This window comes from Leptopilina heterotoma, unplaced genomic scaffold (genome assembly GCF_015476425.1).
Source record: "Leptopilina heterotoma isolate Lh14 unplaced genomic scaffold, ASM1547642v1 Lhet_362, whole genome shotgun sequence".
Classification (NCBI taxonomy): Eukaryota; Metazoa; Arthropoda; class Insecta; order Hymenoptera; family Figitidae; genus Leptopilina; species Leptopilina heterotoma.
The window spans coordinates 2,030,148-2,050,033 of record NW_025111043.1 but is presented as its reverse complement, the minus strand read 5'-3'; the positions used below and the strand labels follow the sequence as shown (position 1 = coordinate 2,050,033).

At 29.1% G+C, this 19,886-nt stretch overlaps 2 protein-coding genes across 2 annotated transcripts in view; both read left to right on the top strand.

Annotated features, from left to right (window-relative positions):
* LOC122505686 overlaps positions 1-19,886 on the top strand; it is a 654,464-nt gene that overhangs the window by 342,237 nt on the left and 292,341 nt on the right. The window lies entirely within an intron of this gene.
* LOC122505690 overlaps positions 4,434-19,886 on the top strand; it is a 176,901-nt gene continuing 161,448 nt past the window's right edge. Inside the window, exon 1 of the mRNA XM_043617472.1 lies at positions 4,434-5,505. The gene's annotated coding sequence lies outside the window, so the exon portion shown is untranslated. The remainder of the gene's footprint in view (positions 5,506-19,886) is intronic.

Genomic DNA, 19,886 nt, shown 5'->3' with positions numbered 1-19,886 from the left:
TCTTTTACAGATAGTCGGAAACTTGAAAATGTATTATCTTAATGTGGAAGCTGTGATTCAGAAGACTGCTGATTTTTCGTTATTAAAAATTTTTTAGACAAAGATTTTATAAATAATTACATATGTTCATGATTTTGAAAAAAGTGGGGGTTGGGGAGAGTGGGGCAAGACTGAGCACTTAAGGATTAAAGCGCAAAAAAACGAAAATTATCGAATATATATTTTATTATTTTATTTAATAACCATCTTTGGGAATCAGTCTTTAGTAATAAAGGCGTACAAAGGCCATCTGTTTCTTAAAAAAATCATAAAATTAATAATATGGAAAAAATTTCGAATCTCCCCATCTTGCCCACCGGCGCGGTACTAAAAAAGCAACCTATTTCTGTCGACAAATTTTACAAGTAAAGGTTGCATCTTCACCTTCGTCATCGACACCAGCACAACTGCACAAAGCCCATTGACCGCAAACAGAATAAGCAGCCCAGCCTTCATTTGAGTCCAAATAATAACCATTACAATTTATAGAGACAAGGTGTATTTTCCGCTTTACCATTGCTAATTATTAATTTAACCTGACAAGCTTTTTTCTTTTTGGTCACTCTTATTTTATTCAGTCTTGATTTAAGTAGTTTTCTTAACTTCCCTTATTTCTCTTTTCTTTTGCTTCATTTGTGTACCCCATCTTGCCCCACTCTTCTCTACCCTATCTTTCCCGCACCTACGAAATTGAATAAAATGATTAATTACTACAATTTACTATTCAACATAGAAAAAAACATATGCTTCCCTTCTTCTGTAACCCTTGCCAGTTATAAATTTTTTTATATAGTTCATTAACTGTTATTATTAAATAAATAAACACCTCCTAAAAAAAGTGAAAAATTCACAAGAAAATCGTCGAAAACAGTTTTTTTAGTAAAACAGATAAAAGATTTGTTCTCATGGCTTTTAGGTTTTGTAAACAAGAAACTATCATCTTGGTGCAGTATTATGTAAAATATAATGGTGATTGGTTAATTCGTTTGTTAAATAGGGCCGGTACCCCGTCTTGCCCCACTCTCCCCTATAAGTCCCAAAAACACTTTTTAGATTTTGTAAATACAACTGTTTTAAAAAATGATTGGATTGGTTTAAAATTTGTTACTCAGGGGTTTCGGGGTCGCTGATTGCGAATATGATGTCAAAATTAAAAAATCTGTGGACAGATTTTTAAAAGTCGATCACCATATTGGATCCAACATTTTGAGTTTTAAAAATCTGACGTCATATTCGTAATCAGCGGTCCCGAAAATCCCCGAGTAACAAATTCTTAGCGAATCCAATAATTTTTTAAAATAGTTGTATTTAGGTCAATTTGTATTCAAGACAACTGTTGAAAAATTAATTTTGACAGTTAATTTAGTTTGTTGTTGTCAATATCGCTATATTTTCGTAAAGTAGAGGGTTCAAGCTTTAATTTAACTCATATGACAAGTCTCTAGCACGTCGGATTTACCCAGTAGAAATTTTCAAAAACTACTAAAAAATGATTTTTGGGTATTTTACCCCCAATTTTCTCAAAATCCTGACGTGATGGGAGGATTTAGTTAAATGTTAATTCGGATTTAGCGCACCAAAAGCTACGGTAAATGACTTCTTGATCTCAAACAACGGAAATTTTTATTTATTTGCAGGCTTCTGAAATTATATATATATTCATATAATATATAGCACTTTAACATGTGACAGACGTGTCCAAATTCAAAAAGTCAAAAAGTTTCTTGAAGAAGAGACAATTTAAAACCATAATTATCTATAAAATCTTTGTCTAAAAAATTTTTAGTAACGAAAAATCAGCAGTCTTCTGAATCAAAGCTTCCACATTAAAATAATAAATTTTTGAAGTTTCCGACTATCTGTATAAAAGATAATTCGAAAAGAGGATCAGGTACGATTTATCGGTTTGAAAATTTGGAATCTGGAAGTCATTTGGAACAACTCCCCATCAAGTTTGTAGCGTTACATTTTAGAATAACCTGCCCACCTCTGAGGAGACCTGTGATCTAGAAATAACGCAAACTTATGAAAATAAAAAAAATTGCACACGAGAGGAATTTACATGACCGTTGGTCCATCTTTGGTCCACAGTTGTGCCAACCATCATAAAGTAAGATTCTCAGAGCCCAACTTTGGGTGCCGAAACTTAGGCTGACACAGTTGGCCCGACGTTTCTATACTGTGACAGCCGACCGAAACTCGCACCTGGGCAGCAACCCCAAAATCCTAAGAGCACCCAGTGTTTCTCAAATCGAAGTAGATTTAGTATTTTATTCCTCCATGGAATTAGTCACTTTTGACTAATTAAATAAGACCGGTTCGTTTATTATTAAGGTACTACTACACTTTAGAAGGCTCTTCAAAGACCAAATTTAAAAAAAAATTTTCTTAGGTCTTTTATTATAAATATTTAAAAAACTTTTTTGCGTATATTAGTTCATATTTTTTTTTATTTTTTGACCATTTTCTGGTGAATTCTCACACAGGACATGCTAACAAACAAAACGAGTTATTATTTATTAAAATCGGTTCAGTAGATTCAGAGAGAAACTGTCCGCAATTTGAGAAAACGTTATTTTGAGAAAAACGCGTTTAAACTTTATATGTATCGTTAGAGGCTATCCATAAATTACCTAAAATTCTTTTGCAAATTGAAACCCCACCATTTTTTTATGTCAGACACTGTTACATACATTAGCACCAATGTTTCTACTGGTCGTAACAAAAAGCTGGACCCCACCATCCCCTTAAAGACTTACTTAATTTGTCAATGACTTTTTACATTAATTGAATATTTTTTGAAAAATTTACTTTTATTTTTCACAATTGGTTATAAATACTTGAGGAGGTGTTTTCTGAAGTCATAAGCAGTTAAAAAATACAATAAAAAAAAAAATTTTTTTTAAGTTCTAAAGTGTAGTAGTACCTTAAACGTTTTGACTAATTTCTAACATAACGCTACTAATTTGTAGTAGAAAACTACTAATTCAGTTATTAAACCAACTAAATCGTTTAATATTCGTTGCTAATATTTAGCCTTTACAAATGAATTAGTACACTAATTCATGGGATGTCTTTAGGACATCCTGAGCCCTAGTAGAAATTTGTCATTTTGTAACTCGATTGTTCAAGTTACTGGACAGTTTTTGTCACTGACGCTGATTCTAGTCGGACTGGTAAATAACTGTAAAGTTACTGACCAACCCTCTTCGTCAAAGATTTAAGTTGAATTTGATATTGGCTAGACATAACTTCTGTCTAGTTTTTTTAATGTTACTTTAAAGTACTCCTATAAATTATAGTTCTAAGTTTGTCGTGTCGATGACACTGCAATAATGTCTAATAACTAGACAGCTTGACTGATTATTTGCTAGAGATAAATTTGTTCTTATTCTTTCCAATATTTTAAAACTTTTAATTTTAATTTATTATTAATTAAAAATTTAATTAATTTGTTATTATAAATTAATAATATTAATTAATAAAATTAATTAATAATAAAAAATATTAATAATTATTATTAAAATTAATTAACAATATTAATTAATAAAATAAATTAATAATATTAATAATTAATAAAATAATTAAATAATATTAATTAATAAAATTAATTAATAAATATTTACAATCATTTATAATAAATATAAAAATAATAAAATTAGTTAAAAATTAATTTTTTTAAATTCCATTTTAGTTTAATTATAATTTTCTATTAATTAAAAATTTAATGAATTTATTATTATTAATTAATAATCAATTAATCATATTAAATAATAAAATTAATTAATAAATATTTATAATAATTTATAATAAATTAATAAAAATAATTAAAAATTTAATTACAGTAATCAATTTATTTATTAATTGTTAACGTTGCAAATTAAATTACTAAAAAGTTATAATAATTAAAAAAAATCATCTAAAATGTTTTATTACATAGAAAACATTAAAAGTATATACCAATGCTTAAAATCTCTAGTTACGGCACTGAACTGAAACATATGTGCAGTGGTTATTAATTCTCAGTATCCATTGCGTTGAACGGCCGAGTCCAGCGGGACCCGGGTTCGCTCCCCGTTACCCCCCAAGATTTTTTCGGTGAAATTTCGTTATCGTTTTAAGGTTTATATAGATTATAATTGTTTATACTAATAAAAAATATTTGTTTCAGTGTTATTGTTAATAATAGTGCATTAAAAAAATGAAAGTTGTTTGAAAACAGTAAATATTTAGGATATTCGAATTTAGAATTTTTTTTAATTGAATTAAAAATCAAAAAGTAATGTAGAAAATTACATGTAATAATTTAATATTTACATTATTTTTACATACTAATTGAACTAATTAATTAAAAATTATAATGCTAAATAGAAATTTTAGATTAATTGCATGAAATAAATGTGTTAACTACAGTAAATCTTAATATTAAACAAATTTTCAGTATTTTAAAAGAATTAATTTGTCTAGTTTTTCTACAGAACCGTTGAACAGAATTTATAAAGTTGGGCTAGATAATAACTTGATGAAAAAAGCGTGACACTCCGTTCCAGTTATTAGCCAGTTGGCTTGTAAAGTAACTAGACAATTTCAAGCGCGACTGGACAGTTCCTTTATAATAACTAGGACAAATTTCTACTAGGGAATCGGTACTGTGGAATTATTCATAAGTGACTAATTCAAAATTAAAGAAAAGATATTCTAAGTTTGATTTAAGCAACATATTTTTGATTCAAATAAATGGTTTTCACAGTGAAATAAGGATCTTTTTAATACTATAGTAACCGACTAACAAAATCTGACTAGTTGGATAGTCGAAAATTACTAACTTAAGTATATCGATTTCTAAATTCAAATTAGTAATCGCAAGAAGTTTCACTAATTCATTACTTAATGAACGAACCGGTTTAACCGATTTAAAGCGAAAACTGACTATTTTCGCACCTTGTAAATATAAATATATTCAAAGATGTTGATTTTTTTATCGTTTTAATTAAACAGAAAGAGGGTCAAGTGAGGAACGGGAAGGGGGTTATTTGAGTCTAACAAAAGATTAAAAATTCCCGTTTTTCTCAAAGGAAGATTGAATCGAGCGAGTCACCAGGTGCAAATAAAGTAAATCCGTTCCTGGTACTCTGGATCGACGGTAGTGGGAAGCGGCAGATTCGTACGTGTCTCGGGGACGACACCACTCGCGCTACCCGGCTTTGAGGAACGCGCCAGTCTGACTTGGAACTTGGTCCGTGTCGGCGCGCATTCTCTAATGCTCAGTTTATCGTGTTTCCACCCCAAACACGCGGGTGAATGTCATTTTTCAACCCTCCCCTCTCCATATACATACACACACACACTCGACAAAGTGCGACGCAATAGAAAATAACTATCCTCGACATTTCAAGTATACATGTATATAGAGCCGCGGAAATTCAATTGTTACTATTTTTCTCGCCCACAATAACACAAAATAAGGTATTATTATTTATTTCTCTACAATAAAAAGAAGATATTGTGTGGTAAATTCTGTGAATTGTTGGTCATTTCAAAATTGCATTTTAAAATAAGGTGTTTTGGTTTTCTCCAATAGAAATATTTGCCGCGCAATAAATTTATAATAAGGTGCCAAAGTACTATCTTTTTGTTTCTTTTGCGAAAAATAATGTGTTTTCAGTTATAATTAATGTTGCAAGTGATTATTGTTAATGATAATAATTGGATACAATATTTTAATGTACTGAAAATGACAATTTGACAATATGAGTGAAAATTGATTGATGGTTGTTTAAAAAAAATTGAAGAGGTAAAGTGAGTGTAATATTTAATTGCTGTATTGTAATTGTTATTAATTATTATTTAATGTAGTATAATCCAATGATTATATTGGATTATAAAAAGCCCTCTTGGAAAAATATTTACGCTGTTAAATTTAATCGATAACAACAGATTGATCAATGCATTGGGTTTGTTGTCAAATGATTCACACGTTGTTTTATGCATACGCTGTAATAGTTACGCAATGAGAATTGTGACTGTTTTTGTTTTTAAATTTGAAGAAGTTAACATTTTCATTTTTTTTTGTTTTTGTTTTGAAAATTGTAATAGACCATTGTTGGCATGGTTAGTGTTAAAGGGTATTAATTCAAATGCTTTTTTTACGCATATTTCGCTTTTTACACATCATAACAAAAATTTATAATTAAAAAATTCAATCGTTTTTAAAACTGATAAAAAGCAACAGCATTTTTTCAAAAATAGTACAAACACAATTTTTATTAAAAGCTCGGTAAAGTTTTGTTATGAATATTTTAATATTGTCAATACTTATTGTTAAGAATTTAAATGTAATTAATAATTATAAATTGTAATAATTTATAATAATATTAATATTATTAAAACTTTTATTTTTTTATTATTTTTAATTTTATTTTTATTATTATTATTATTATTATTATTATTATTATTATTATTATTATTATTATTTTATTTAGTAAGCTTGTAACAAATTTCTTAAAAGTCAATTCACTTTGATTAGCTTTTCCCTTCTATTGTTAGAGAAACTTTATTTGATGCAAAAAATTGCATAATTAACATTTACGAATGCAAATTGACTGAGATGATTGCAGTTTAACATTAAATGTTTCGAACATTAAAGTATTTCGCGATTTTTAATTGTTAAACATCAAACATCTTTTTTGATATCTGCCAATATTCATTATAGGTGATAATACTTTACAACACTAACATTTATTAATGACAAGAATAATATAGATATAAGGTATCTATGTGTAAGAGCATAGAATCGATGATACTGCAAACAATAGTTATAAACTTTCGTTGAATTTTCATTTTTCATTTATTCAAAATTAAACGTTTTTCCTGAATGCATTATATTTTTCTTTCATTTTAACACAAAAAATATTTATTAAGTTTAAAAAACTTTGTATTATGTATGCAAAAATTGTATTTTTTTGCTTAACTTTTGAGTAATTTGTAAAATTAATTTACTAAAATTTTAATAAGTTTACAAATAGATTTTTTTACAATAGATGTAAAATTGAAATTTTTAGTTAAAGTTAATGAATTAAATAATAATTTATTATTATTTATTATCATTCGTTTATCATATATCATATCATATTCGTAATTTTTACTTTTAGTCTAATTAAATTATTCTTTTTTTTAAAGTTATTGAATAATTATTATTAAAATTAAAAATATTCTTATTTTAAATAAAATAAAAATTAAAAGCAAAAAGGAAATTTAAAAAACAGACTAGAACTGGAAAATCTGAGTCAATCATTAATTCACGCATTAGTAAAATTATACTAAAATTCCAGCCTTTCCGATTGGATTTGTATTTTGTTTTTTATTGACACCGCAGGAGAGAATATTCTGAAAGAAACAATAAGTGAATGTGCTTTCGTCGAAAATGCACTTCACGTACATGCGCGAATATTACAAGTAAACAAGACAAAGCCATTTTTGGACCTTATTGAAAAATGCTTTTTTTGTCTATACATATATATATGTGTATATACTAAGTAATACAACTTTTAAAGAGGCACTGGGTTTACCTGTGATTCTGACAACGTACTGACTCTCTCGCTTCACAAACCAGTCTGTATGCACCCTGTGTGTCTGAATTTCAAGTCGATATATCCCGGGCCCGGTTTTTCAGTTATACTCGTTTCTTTTAAATCAGCGCTTTCGAGCCACTATTTCAAAAGTACACGCAAAAATTAAACGAGTTTTAATTCCCAACATACATACATATATAGGTATATAATGTATTTAATAACATTATATTTATATATATGAACATCACATTTCGTTCTTCTCTCTGGGGAGTTGGAAACAAGCGGATAGAAATTTTCAAAATTTCAATAAAATTGGCAATTCTTTTGAAATTTAATTAATTTATGTTCAGTAAAACAAAAAAGTTGCATCATCATTTAACATTGCACAATATTATTTTAAGATTAATGCGCAATGTTACTCCAAAATTGCTAAGAAATATTTTCTCAACATTACAGAGCAATATTCTGAAACTTATAAAACAATACTTACATATTATAAATTGTTTCGATTTATTTCATGTATCACTGAAATAATTAATTTTCTTCATTGGAAATCTAATAAAAAAACGTTAACAAGATACGAGAGAAACGTAATTAATTTATTTATTGCGTTGATGAACTTGACATAAGAAACATTTGTCGGATATATGTTTTTAACTGGAATTATGTAACGCTTATATCATATTGGAACTGTGCATTAATGTTTATAAATTCATCATAAAGTCGAATTTTGATTTAACTAAAACTTTCAAAATTAGAATTGATTTAATTCATATTTCCGTAACAAAAATTCTTTCTAAAACCGAAATTTTACAATAAGCAGGTTCTTTGAATTTTTATAATAAAAATTCAGTTCGGTAACTAGATAGATGAAAACTGAAAATTTAGATCAAAGTCACAGATAACGAGGCAACAGTATCTTTTCATTTAGATTCAACGTCAGAAGTTTAATAAAATCCTAAAATTTAGATCAATTTTAAAGAGTTACCCAGGTAGAAATTTCAACTCTATAATGACCAGTTACTGGGAAGTTTTTCTAGATTCTGGCCAGTGATTGACCAGAAAATCTGGCAAGTGATTGATTAGAAATGTAACGCGCTGCTTTAGCAGTCACTGGTTAGATTATCTGTCCAGTGACTGGCAAGTAACTGGCCAGTAACTGGACAGTTTTCTGTTCAAAATTTAGAATAAAATATAATTTTTCCTGTTTTTTTTTATTTTGTTTATAATTACATATTTATCTATATTTTTGTGATTATTCAAATATTTAAGACTAATGAACAATTACTCTACCAATAACACTTAAATCCAAGTATGAAAAATTCGCACGGATGGGGGATCGAACCCTAGACCCTGGAGACACAACGCATGTGCGTTACCACGCAGCCACGCACTGCAAAAAGAGGTGTCTTGGGTGGAGACGTTTTTGGTGTCTTAGACACGAAAAACGTCTCAAACCAAGACACTTTTGGTATCTAAGACACCAAAAATGTCTTCAATCAAGACACCTCTTTTTGCAGTGCGGTGATGGTAACTTATAACTACAAGTTTAAGAACTGAAGTTTTATTCCGATTGTGACCAGAATTTCTGGCCAGTGACTTGTCAAAAGTAATGATCAGAAATCATGACCAGATACACTGCCCAGGTAGAAATTTCAACTCTATAATGACCAGTCACTGGGAAGTTTTTCTAGATTCTGGGTAGTAATTGACCAGAAAATCTGGCAAGTGATTGATTGGAAATGTAACGCGCTACTTGAGCAGTTACTGGTTAGATTATCTGGCCAGTGACTGGCAAGTAACTGTCCAGTAACTGAACAGTTTTCTGCTCAAAATCTAGAAGAAAATATAATTTTTCCCGGCTCTTTTTATTTTGTTTATAATTACATATTTATTTATATTTTTGTGATTATTCAAATATTTAAGACTAATGAACAATTACTCTACCAATAACACTTAAATCTAAGAATTAAAAATTCGCACGCATGGGGGATCGAACCCTTGACCCTGGAGACACAACGCATGTGCGTTACCACGCAGCCACGGTGACTAGATAGTAACTTATCATAACTAGAAGTTTAAGAACTGAAGTTCTATTCCGATTGTGACCAGAATTTCTGGCCAGTGACTTGTCAGAAGTAATGAATGATCAGAAATGATGACCAGATAAACTGTTTAGTCACTTGTCAGAGACTTGACGGCTTATCTTGTCAAAATTTAGAAAAATGTAAACTTTGGTAATGTGACAGTGAAACGATCATAACTTTTATATAAAGTTACTTTAGACTTTTCTGTTTTTGACCGTATGGAACATAAAAATTATTTTTAATATCTAATTCTAAATGATTGACTAAGAGTATTTTTATGGGATTGGTGCTTTGTTTTTTTCCTTAGTAACTGGTCAGTTTCTGTGTCCACAGTTTCTTTTTTTGATAGTGTCAAGATTTTCTGGATAGAGATTTGGAAAAATCTAGAATAATTCTTTTAATAGGATTCGGCAAGTTTTTCTGATCAGTGGTGGACCAGTTTTTCTAGGTGAATCTTAAATAATTCTTCAAATCAGTGACTGGCCAGTGTCTGGAAAGAAATTCTTGTCACGATTATGATGAGATTTTCTGGTCAGTGACTTGACAAAAGGTCAGTAAACAGGACAGTCTCAAATTGTAGGTCTAAATTCAAGTCAGGAGGTGAACATATTAACTCACTCTGGAAGTTTGGCCAAAAGGCGAGTACAACATTGATATTTAGGTCAAAGTATGAACAATAAATGTTGCAAGTTAGGTAAAAAATCATAAGTTAACCCTTACGAAAAAGTATGACATGTAATTTACAACACACGGAGAAAAAGGAATAGTTGACACATCCAGATACATGGATATCACAGCCATATTATATTGAAAAATACGGGATATCCATAGTTAAGGTTGCTGCATCCATATTCTATGGCTGGCTGTATATTGTTGGAGCAGCAAAAGATCTATGGTTGGGTGATCCATAGTAATGGAAATGGGAAACAAAAAAATTAGAATCACTCAATTAATTAAATTCTATGTCACTTGAGATATTTTATACACATTTTTGTTAATTAATACACACCACTTATTGAATAACCGCATATTAACGAAATAAATTATTAACCGATGGGGGAGACACGAACCCTAGACCTAACGCATACTAAACACTAACGCTATCTACTACACTATACACGCAACTACAATATTTGAGCATATAATATTCCTTATATACTATACACATATTTCATGAAAATGAATTTACATAAAAACTAATAGACAATAACGATAATAAATAATAAACAATTATAACACTATTTATACGCAATAAACTCACAACGCGATTATATAGACGTGACAGGAAACCGACGCGACGGAAAAATTGAGACGACCATTTTTAAATGGATGCCATGATAATGAATTGCGCGCAACATGTATCGAAATTTTGAACTAACTATGGATCTCCCAACCAAAGTTTATATGGATGAGGCAGCCATATGTGAAAATCCATAGCATGAATTGTAAGCCCAACCATGCCTATGGATGTCACATCCATATTTGATTCAACAATATAATATGGCTCCGTCATCCATTGAATATGGAATGTGCTTCCATTCTGAAAGTTGTCTCTTCCATTGAATTGGATAACACAACAATATTCTGCTCAACAATATTTTTATGGATATCTCTTCCAGACCTTTTCTTTCCGTGCATGAATAAGTGTTGTAATTTACGTGGCGTTTTTTCGCGACGCCACGAAAAAAACACCAGATCGAGAATGTAAAATTGTTTTCAACTTTTCAGGTAACCTAACCAAATTATCAAAATTGATTCGGAGAGATTATTAACTTGTTTCACCTTTATTAAATTATCAGTCAAAAGTTCTAATTACACGAAAAAAAGGTCTGGAAGAGATATCCATAAAAATATTGTTGAGCAGAATATTCTTGTGTTATCCAATTCTATGGAAGAGACAACTTTCAGGATGGAAGCACTTTCAATATTCAATGGATGAGGGAGCCATATTATATTGTTAAATCAAATATGGATGTGACATCCATAGGCATGGTTGGGCTTACAATTCATGCTATGGATTTTCATATATGGCTGCCTCATCCATATAAACTTTGGTTGGGAGATCCATAGTTCAAAATTTCGATACATGTTGCGCGCAATTCATTATCATGGCATCCATTTAAATATGGACGTCTCAATTTGTCCTTTGCTTCGGTCTCCTGTCGAGTCTATATAATCGCGTTGTGAGTTTATTGTGTATAAATAGTGTTATAATTGTTTATTATTTATTATTGTTATTGTCTATTACTGTTTATGTAAATTCATTTTCATGAAATATGTGTATAGTATATAAGGAATATTATATGCTCAAGTATTGTAGTTGCGTGTATAGTGTAGTGGATAGCGTTAGTGTTTAGTATGCGTTAGGTCTAGGGTTCGTGTCTCCCCCATCGGTTAATAATTTATTTCGTTTATATGCGGTTATTCAATAAGTGGTGTGTATTAATTAACAAAAATGTGTATAAAATATCTCAAGTGACATGAAATTTAATTAATTGAGTGATTCAAATTTTTTTATTTCCTATTTCCATTACTATGGATCACCCAACCATAGATCTTTTGCTGCTCCAACAATATACAGCCAGCCATAGAATATGGATGCAGCAACCTTAACTATGGATATCCCGTATTTTTCGAAATAATATGGCTGTGATATCCATGTATCTGGATGTGTCAACTATTCCTTTCTTTCCGTGTAGAAGTAAAAGTAAAATATTTTTTTTCTATGGGACAGTATGATATTATAGTTTTTATTTCGTTTTTTAACCCCTTAATCCGACTCTTAAGAAAAAATTTGCACAGTATCTCGAATTTTAAAATAACCTTACACGCATAGAAGGATTGGTTAGTTGAAATAGGAACATAGCTAACAAGTTTGCTGTCATATCAAAAAGGTTCGCTATTTGACAGCGAAGTCACTCAAAATACTTACTTTTTTTACTTATCTTTTTTCGTTCTTGGTTGTCAGATCTAAGTGGTCCGCTGTCATCGCAAACTTCTTAGTTGTGATAGATAATTAATAAAGATTTGACAGCAAACATCAGTTAAATACATATAATTCTGTTAAAGTTTTTTGTGCCTTGAGGTTTGTAGATGATAATGTTTTGTTTACGGCGTTGCGAAATAACGTCACGCAAATTACTATACACTAATTCATGTCGTACATTACAAGTCATATTTTTTCGTAAGGGAACACTGAAAAACAAAACTTTTGGTGTTACTTTAACATTAATGGGTGTTACAATAACACAATCTGAAAACAGCACGCAACAAATTTAACACATTTTTTTCTTTGAAGAGGTAAGTATGTCCTGAAGAGAACCTTGCACAAAGTATATTGAAAAAAACTTTCTTTAAGTTAATTGAAAGCTTCAAGAAAAACTCAGAATGTAATTCTGAAAAAATTTTCCCTCTGTCATTTATCTCAAAAAGTTAGTTGCGGTTATTGTCACACTAATCTGATAAAAAAATTTCATTTTTTGAAAAAATATTAATTTTTGTTCAGCTTAATATGTGTATGTCCACAGGAAAGGAATATACTCATGTAGGTGAATGACAAGATAGTCTCTTTTCATGCGGACGTAAACGTACGGACGTAGTTTTAATCAAATTTCAGCTAAGATTTTAAGTTACGCTAATGTCTGGCAGACTGATAAATAAATTTTTTTATTTGAACACTTTGGTATCTGAAAGTACACTATTAAATGAGAAAGATATTAAATTTTTGATAAAAAATATTAAAAATCAGGCCCGTAGCAACAGTTCTTCGGGCCCCTTTAAAAAAAAATTGCTTTTGCGGTGGTCAAGATATCTTTTGACTGCTTCATCTAAAATCAAAATACAAAAAATTTTCTGTTAGTGGGTGAATATATCTCGTGATTGAACGAAGGGTTTTCAAAGAAATTGAAATTTGGATGTTTGACAGTGTCTTTTATCAAAAGTTAAAATTTTTAGAACCATTAAGACCATGTAAAATCGGTTCTAATCAACAAAAAAAATATTCCTTCGTTCAATCACGAGCTATACTCATCCACTAACAGAAAATATTTGGTTTTTTGATTTTCAATGAACCGGTCAGAAGATATCGTGACCACCGCTTTTTTGGAAGGGTTCTCAAAGAACCTGTAGGTACGGCCCTGATTTTAAATATTTTTTAACGAAATTTTTACAAGTTACTCTTCTAATAGTGTACTTTAAAATATAAAAACACTCAAATAAAATATTTATTTATTTTATGAAAAAAAAATAATTAAACAATCATACATTGTCTGGACGTGTTGACCCATGTAACCCGAGACAAAATTTTTAGCCTACTTTCAACATGCTATGAATCTACAATTCTTTACCCCCTAAAAATCTTATAATATTCATTTGAAACCGACTTATAATAGATATTTGCTCCTAACGAAGCTACAATCAGGCTAAATTTTGTCACTTTCGTCCAGTTTTTCCTATTTTCTGGTTGATTATAGTGTTGTAAGGTTTATTTTGCAGCCTCAAAAGTTTGATAGAAGGTTCGACAGTGCGATTTATACCTGCTAATGAAGCACGTACATGTAGGGTTAAGATTCCTTAAGGTAGCGTCTGGAGTGTTTCCATATTTATGGCCTATTTTATTGCCAAGCAGGATTAAATGAAAGAAAATGACGTTTTTCAGATTTATGAATTTTTTATTTGTTACTTTTACAATTATAGTTTTTACATTTTAAATTAAAGTAAACTTTAAACGTTACAACAAACATTATTATTAAGTTTCTCACTTAATTCGAATTTTTTTATATTATTGCTCTTTTTTCTTTTTGTATTTTATATATATTTTGTTGGAATCTTTTTTATTCATGATGTTGATATAATCGGCCCTTGTCAGCTTTACATCATCCAGTTAACAATCTTCTTGTCCATTCTAAACAATAAATAAAATAGATTAATATTGCATAGAAATATTGCCAATATTTTTGCAAATGTTATATTCGACTTGAAGCAATAAAGCATGGCGAAATTGTAGTGTCGATGCTCGAAAATATTCAGGTAATATTGTCATTCAATACAGCGGTAATTTTTATTGTGATGATCTGGAGACAACGTTGAAATAATTTATAATATTTGTTCTAAATACAAAATATTTAATACTATGCGAAAATGCTTGGTATAATATCGTTTCAATATTGCCTCAGTAATGTAACATTTGATTCAAATAATTTTTTTAATGAAGGGTTAACAATGGATATTGTGTTTTTACGCCTAATACCTGTGATATTTGAAGTTATTTAATATTATTACACAAAATAAATATCACTTACCTCCAAACATTACAATTCTTGCTAATTAACCTTTTGATTTCGGTTCATTAGGGTCCACCTACTCCTTGATAGTTTTTATCTTACTTGTCACCCACAACACAAGCACAAAATTGTTTTTTTTTATTTTTATTACATAAATTTTGTTTAAATCAAATTTTATTCTACACTTTCAAAAAATGAGTGCAAACTTTGTCGTAGTTGACGAAAAACTAACTGCAATATGAGTTTTAGGCCATGTGATAGTTGTGTTTTTACTATAGTAAATTTTTGGGTGGGAAATTTGGAAATCCCAAAACTATATTTTGTGTATATTTATTCATATATACCTCTTCATATCCACTAAGATCCACTAAGCTCCACTAAGCTAAACATCTTTAAACACTTACTTTAGGATTGCTAGTAATTTTTTGTCCCATTTTTATGATTGCCTACACTTTTATGGTCTGTTTCCGGAAACTAAAAAGGATATTTTTGGGACAAAGGAGATTCGAAAATCAATTTTTTAGGTTCAAACGAAGTCGGTGAGGAAGAAAGTAGTGTATGTTAGGGTTAAAGGAAGGTTAGTAAGGTTGACTATTTCAGAATCATAAAATTAAGAAGTTCTTTTGAGGTTCATAAGGTTCCTTTTAGGGTTGGAAATGTACAATCGAAGGTTGATTAAAGGTTAAAGTAATGCCATAAGGGTCAAACAATCGTTAAAAGGTTTGAATCAGTTTTAAACTAGGTTTTTATGGGCCAATGTAAGTTGAAAATTTCATCTCGGGAACCCCTTAAGATCCGGAGCCTCAATTATGACTCCATAATGAGATTAAAAGAATTCAAAATGGCGAATCCAATATGGCAGACTTTTCTAGAATTCGATTGGATTCGCCTGTATTTCGTTACTCAAGGGTTTTCAGGGTCGCCAATTATTTAAGTTTTGCCATTAACATATTTGTTCAGAAGGCCTTAAACTACAAATCTGCAAAGTACCAAAAAAATTAGCTGAAAGACATTTCCATGGATTAAAATACTTAATAATTAAGGTCAAGATTTAGTTGAAAAGTACTAACTATATTATAGGTCAAAAAAAAGCATACCCTTAAATTTTCTTTAAATAAATAAATAGTAATTACAATTATTGATAGATATCAAGGAACAGTTTTATTATTTTTTCGATTAATGTTAGTTTTCCAAAAAAAATAGTAATTGCAGGCAATATTTACCAAAATTATTAAATAATTTAAAGTTCATTATAAATAACAAAGTTATGCGTATTTTGTCTTAAACATTTAGAGCCATTTTTATTTCAAGATTATTAACATAATTTTACACTGCAATAGAAATTATTTATTGAGATTTTGTAAATATGCTGTAATTTTACATGAATAAAAAAGGTTATCATTTTGTGTCCCTCGTGTTAAATTTTTCTGAAAACTAAACGTCGTTAAACGATTGACGCAAGCTCAACAGTGTTGTGAGGACGTTACATATATCACGTTCTCTCTATACGTTTACATCGCACATATAGTGTATAACTATTTAACGTCACGTAAGAAAACGCGATATATGTAATAATCAATTTTTCCTTTTTTATAAATATATAAATTCCATTTTAAATCATAATCGCTTTATATTTTATCTATCAAATATACTTGTCACACTTAATAAATTTTTAATTTCGTCATTTTCCCCTATTATTCCACTAATTTCTTTTAAATTACTTTATTGCTGTACAGAATAGTATGAATTTTGTTTGAAAAAAAAGAAACAAGTGATAATAAATGTCAAAAGTATTTATAAATTGATTCCTGTCAAATAAATTCCTGAATACGTAAATAGAGTTTTTTATGGACGATTAATATTTTTCTTTTTCTTTGTTAGAAAATGAATAAATTTTAATGTTTATTAATACTATTATATTGTTTTGTTATTAATAAATTTATTTCTATTAATTAATCATATTTTTTTATTATAAACTATAAAGAAAATTATTCAACTCGTTTATTACAAATTTAGTGTAGAAATTAAAGAAAACTAATGAATTAAAAAACAATAATTTTTATTTTTTTGTAAAGTTTTAGTATAGAATTACAAGAAAGGAAAATTGTTTACTATAAATTCTTTTAAATAGGAAAGTGTTGTTGATAATAATAATGTTGATGAATTGTATTTTACGTTTGGGATTTATTGTCAAATTTCAGCAACACTTTTCCAATAATGAAAATAAGTATAGGTACTCGCGATTGAAAGGTCAATTTTCTGTGGTCATGAATTCAATCACATGTGGTTGAAAATTCAATTATACGTTTTGTAGCCAATTTTTAATGACCTTGAAAATAACAAATTGATAAAAATTTTCTTTGCCTATTTCTAGGGGATACTTAATTTAGAAATAGATATTTTTTAATGTTTCTTTTACATTCTTCTTTATAGTAAATACTTTTAAATTAATTTTGTAATTTAAAAACGTTGCTAATGTTCACAAGGTTTATAATCAATTAAGAATTTTTTTTCACAAGGACATACACTGAAAAAAATGTATTTGATTCAAATAATTGATTACTACTTGACTATTATCAATTAAATATTTAATTGAATCAAATAATATTTATCGGAGTCAATTAAACAGTATTTGAACCAATAATTTCAGTATTTTATGTAAATACCATTAAATTGACTCCAATAAATATTATTTGATTCAATTAAATATTTAATTGATAATAGTCAAGTAATCGAATTATGTATTCAGTACATAAATTTTAATGAAAATGTCCTTAAAATACTCTGGAAATATTTTTCTCTTAATTTAAAAGTAAAACAACTTCAAGATTTTGAAATTTAAAAAAAAAATTGTTTTTAATAGATTAAGAGTTCTTGATTATATATAGTTCCGTTAGCTCAACATCGAGTTCTTTTAGAAACTCTTTTATCGTTTTTTCTAAACCTTAAAATAAAAAACTACAAGACTTTGAAAATTCGAAATTTTGTAGTTTTTTCTAAGTTAAGAAGAAAACTTTTTAAGAGATTTTTAAGGAACTCGATGGAACTCTTTCAAAACGGTGATCAAAACTCCTATATACACTGTAAAAAGAAGGCATCTTATTTTGAGATACTTTGGTAGTCACTTTTAAGTTGCTTCCAAAAAGTTATCAAAAGCATCTTAAAATGCATTAGTTTCTAAGATGGAAGTTGGAAAAATTAGATATTTTAAACGTTTTAAAAGTGACTACAATGTATTTAAAGATGCTTTTTTTTTGCAGTGTAGAACTCTTTATTTTATCAAAAATATATGTTTATTTAATTTTCAAGTTTTGTAGTTTTTTTTTGTTTGTAAGTTTTTTATGGAATTCGATCAAGAAACTTTGTAAAATAAATTTTTTAATTGTAAAATCTTTATATATAAAATTTTATAAAAATTTGCTTAGAGAAATATTTATTTCTTTTAAATCGTCGATAATAAACGTTATGAACTTGACAAAAGTTAAAATTAAGCTTAGTTCACAAACTAATAAATCCAACAAAAAGTACCGTAATTGCTTAAATTATGTAAAAAAATGAGGTAAAAATGAGAATTATCGAAGTTCGTAAAACATTTTAAATTATTAAACGTTCATAATTGATTCACGATGTCGCAAGGGAATAGCTATATCCATTGAAGCTCAATTAATTCATAAGATTTTTCTCCAGTGTGAGTTAACAATGTTACACTTCATTAAAAAATCATGGATCAATGTTAGACCTTCGCGTGGATATATGTTCATACCTTTAGACGCAAAGACCATCGCCATTTTGAAAAATTCCGCAATTGATGATGATTCAAATAATTCAAATGGATTTGTTCTTTATAAGGCGTCGCATTTAGATCGCGATCATCGAGTATTCGTGCCTCGCGAATCACACCGATGAGGTCATCACGGTTTCATTCTGGTTCTTCGGGACTTTATGTATACGTATAATACATTGATACTTGGCCAACCGTTGCGAATCTTCCAGTCGCGCTTATCAGCTTCATATATATACCTCGCGATAAAGAGCTTCCGCACGCCGTTGCAGTAATGAGGGTAGAGAAGGATGGCGCTGTCATGTTGCGGAACGGAATGCCTCGGATTAGTAGCATTCGATTTTGTTCAAGTTTCGAAGTACTTGAATCTCTAAGCACACGTGATTTCAGTGGATCGTGACTGAATCGAAAAAAAATATTTTGCTTCTGGTTTTTTTGGAGCAAAAACTGATACTTTTTGTACTAAACATTACCAGACATTTTTAAAGTAGAAATAATTAAATATGAGAATCAATTTAAGTAACAAAAAGGTTAAATATCTTATCTAAATAAGAGCTACTCTCTAAATCTGAATCAGCGATAAGTATGCCACTATTTCAATTAGCGTATATGCGCTGTAAATTAGTGAAATTTCACTAAATAATCAGTGAAACTTCACTGATTAATTAGCGCATATACGCTGTTTTAAAATAGTGGCATACTTATCGCTGAGAATCAGTGAAATTTCGCTGATTCAGATTTAGAGAGTAAAGCAATAAAGAATTGTACAGAATGACATCATTGATTATGATCTGAAAAACAAGATCTAATGTTCAACATCGATGTCAAAAGACTAACAATTAAAAATGTTATTTCAAGCACAGATGTTCAACACTATAGAGAAGAAAGTAGAAACAAGAGGTAATGTAGTTTTCAGAAAAAATGTCTAACATAAATGGCAAAAACAAGATGACATCTAAAGATAAGTGCTACAACAATGACAAAGAATATTGTGATATCGAACATTAAGGTCAAGAAAGGGAACAAGTGGTACAATATTAATGGTAATAAAAGAACATTAAGTAATCTATGAATAAATATGTGACGCGACACGAGAAAAGGGACCTATCGCCGCAAAAGAGAATTT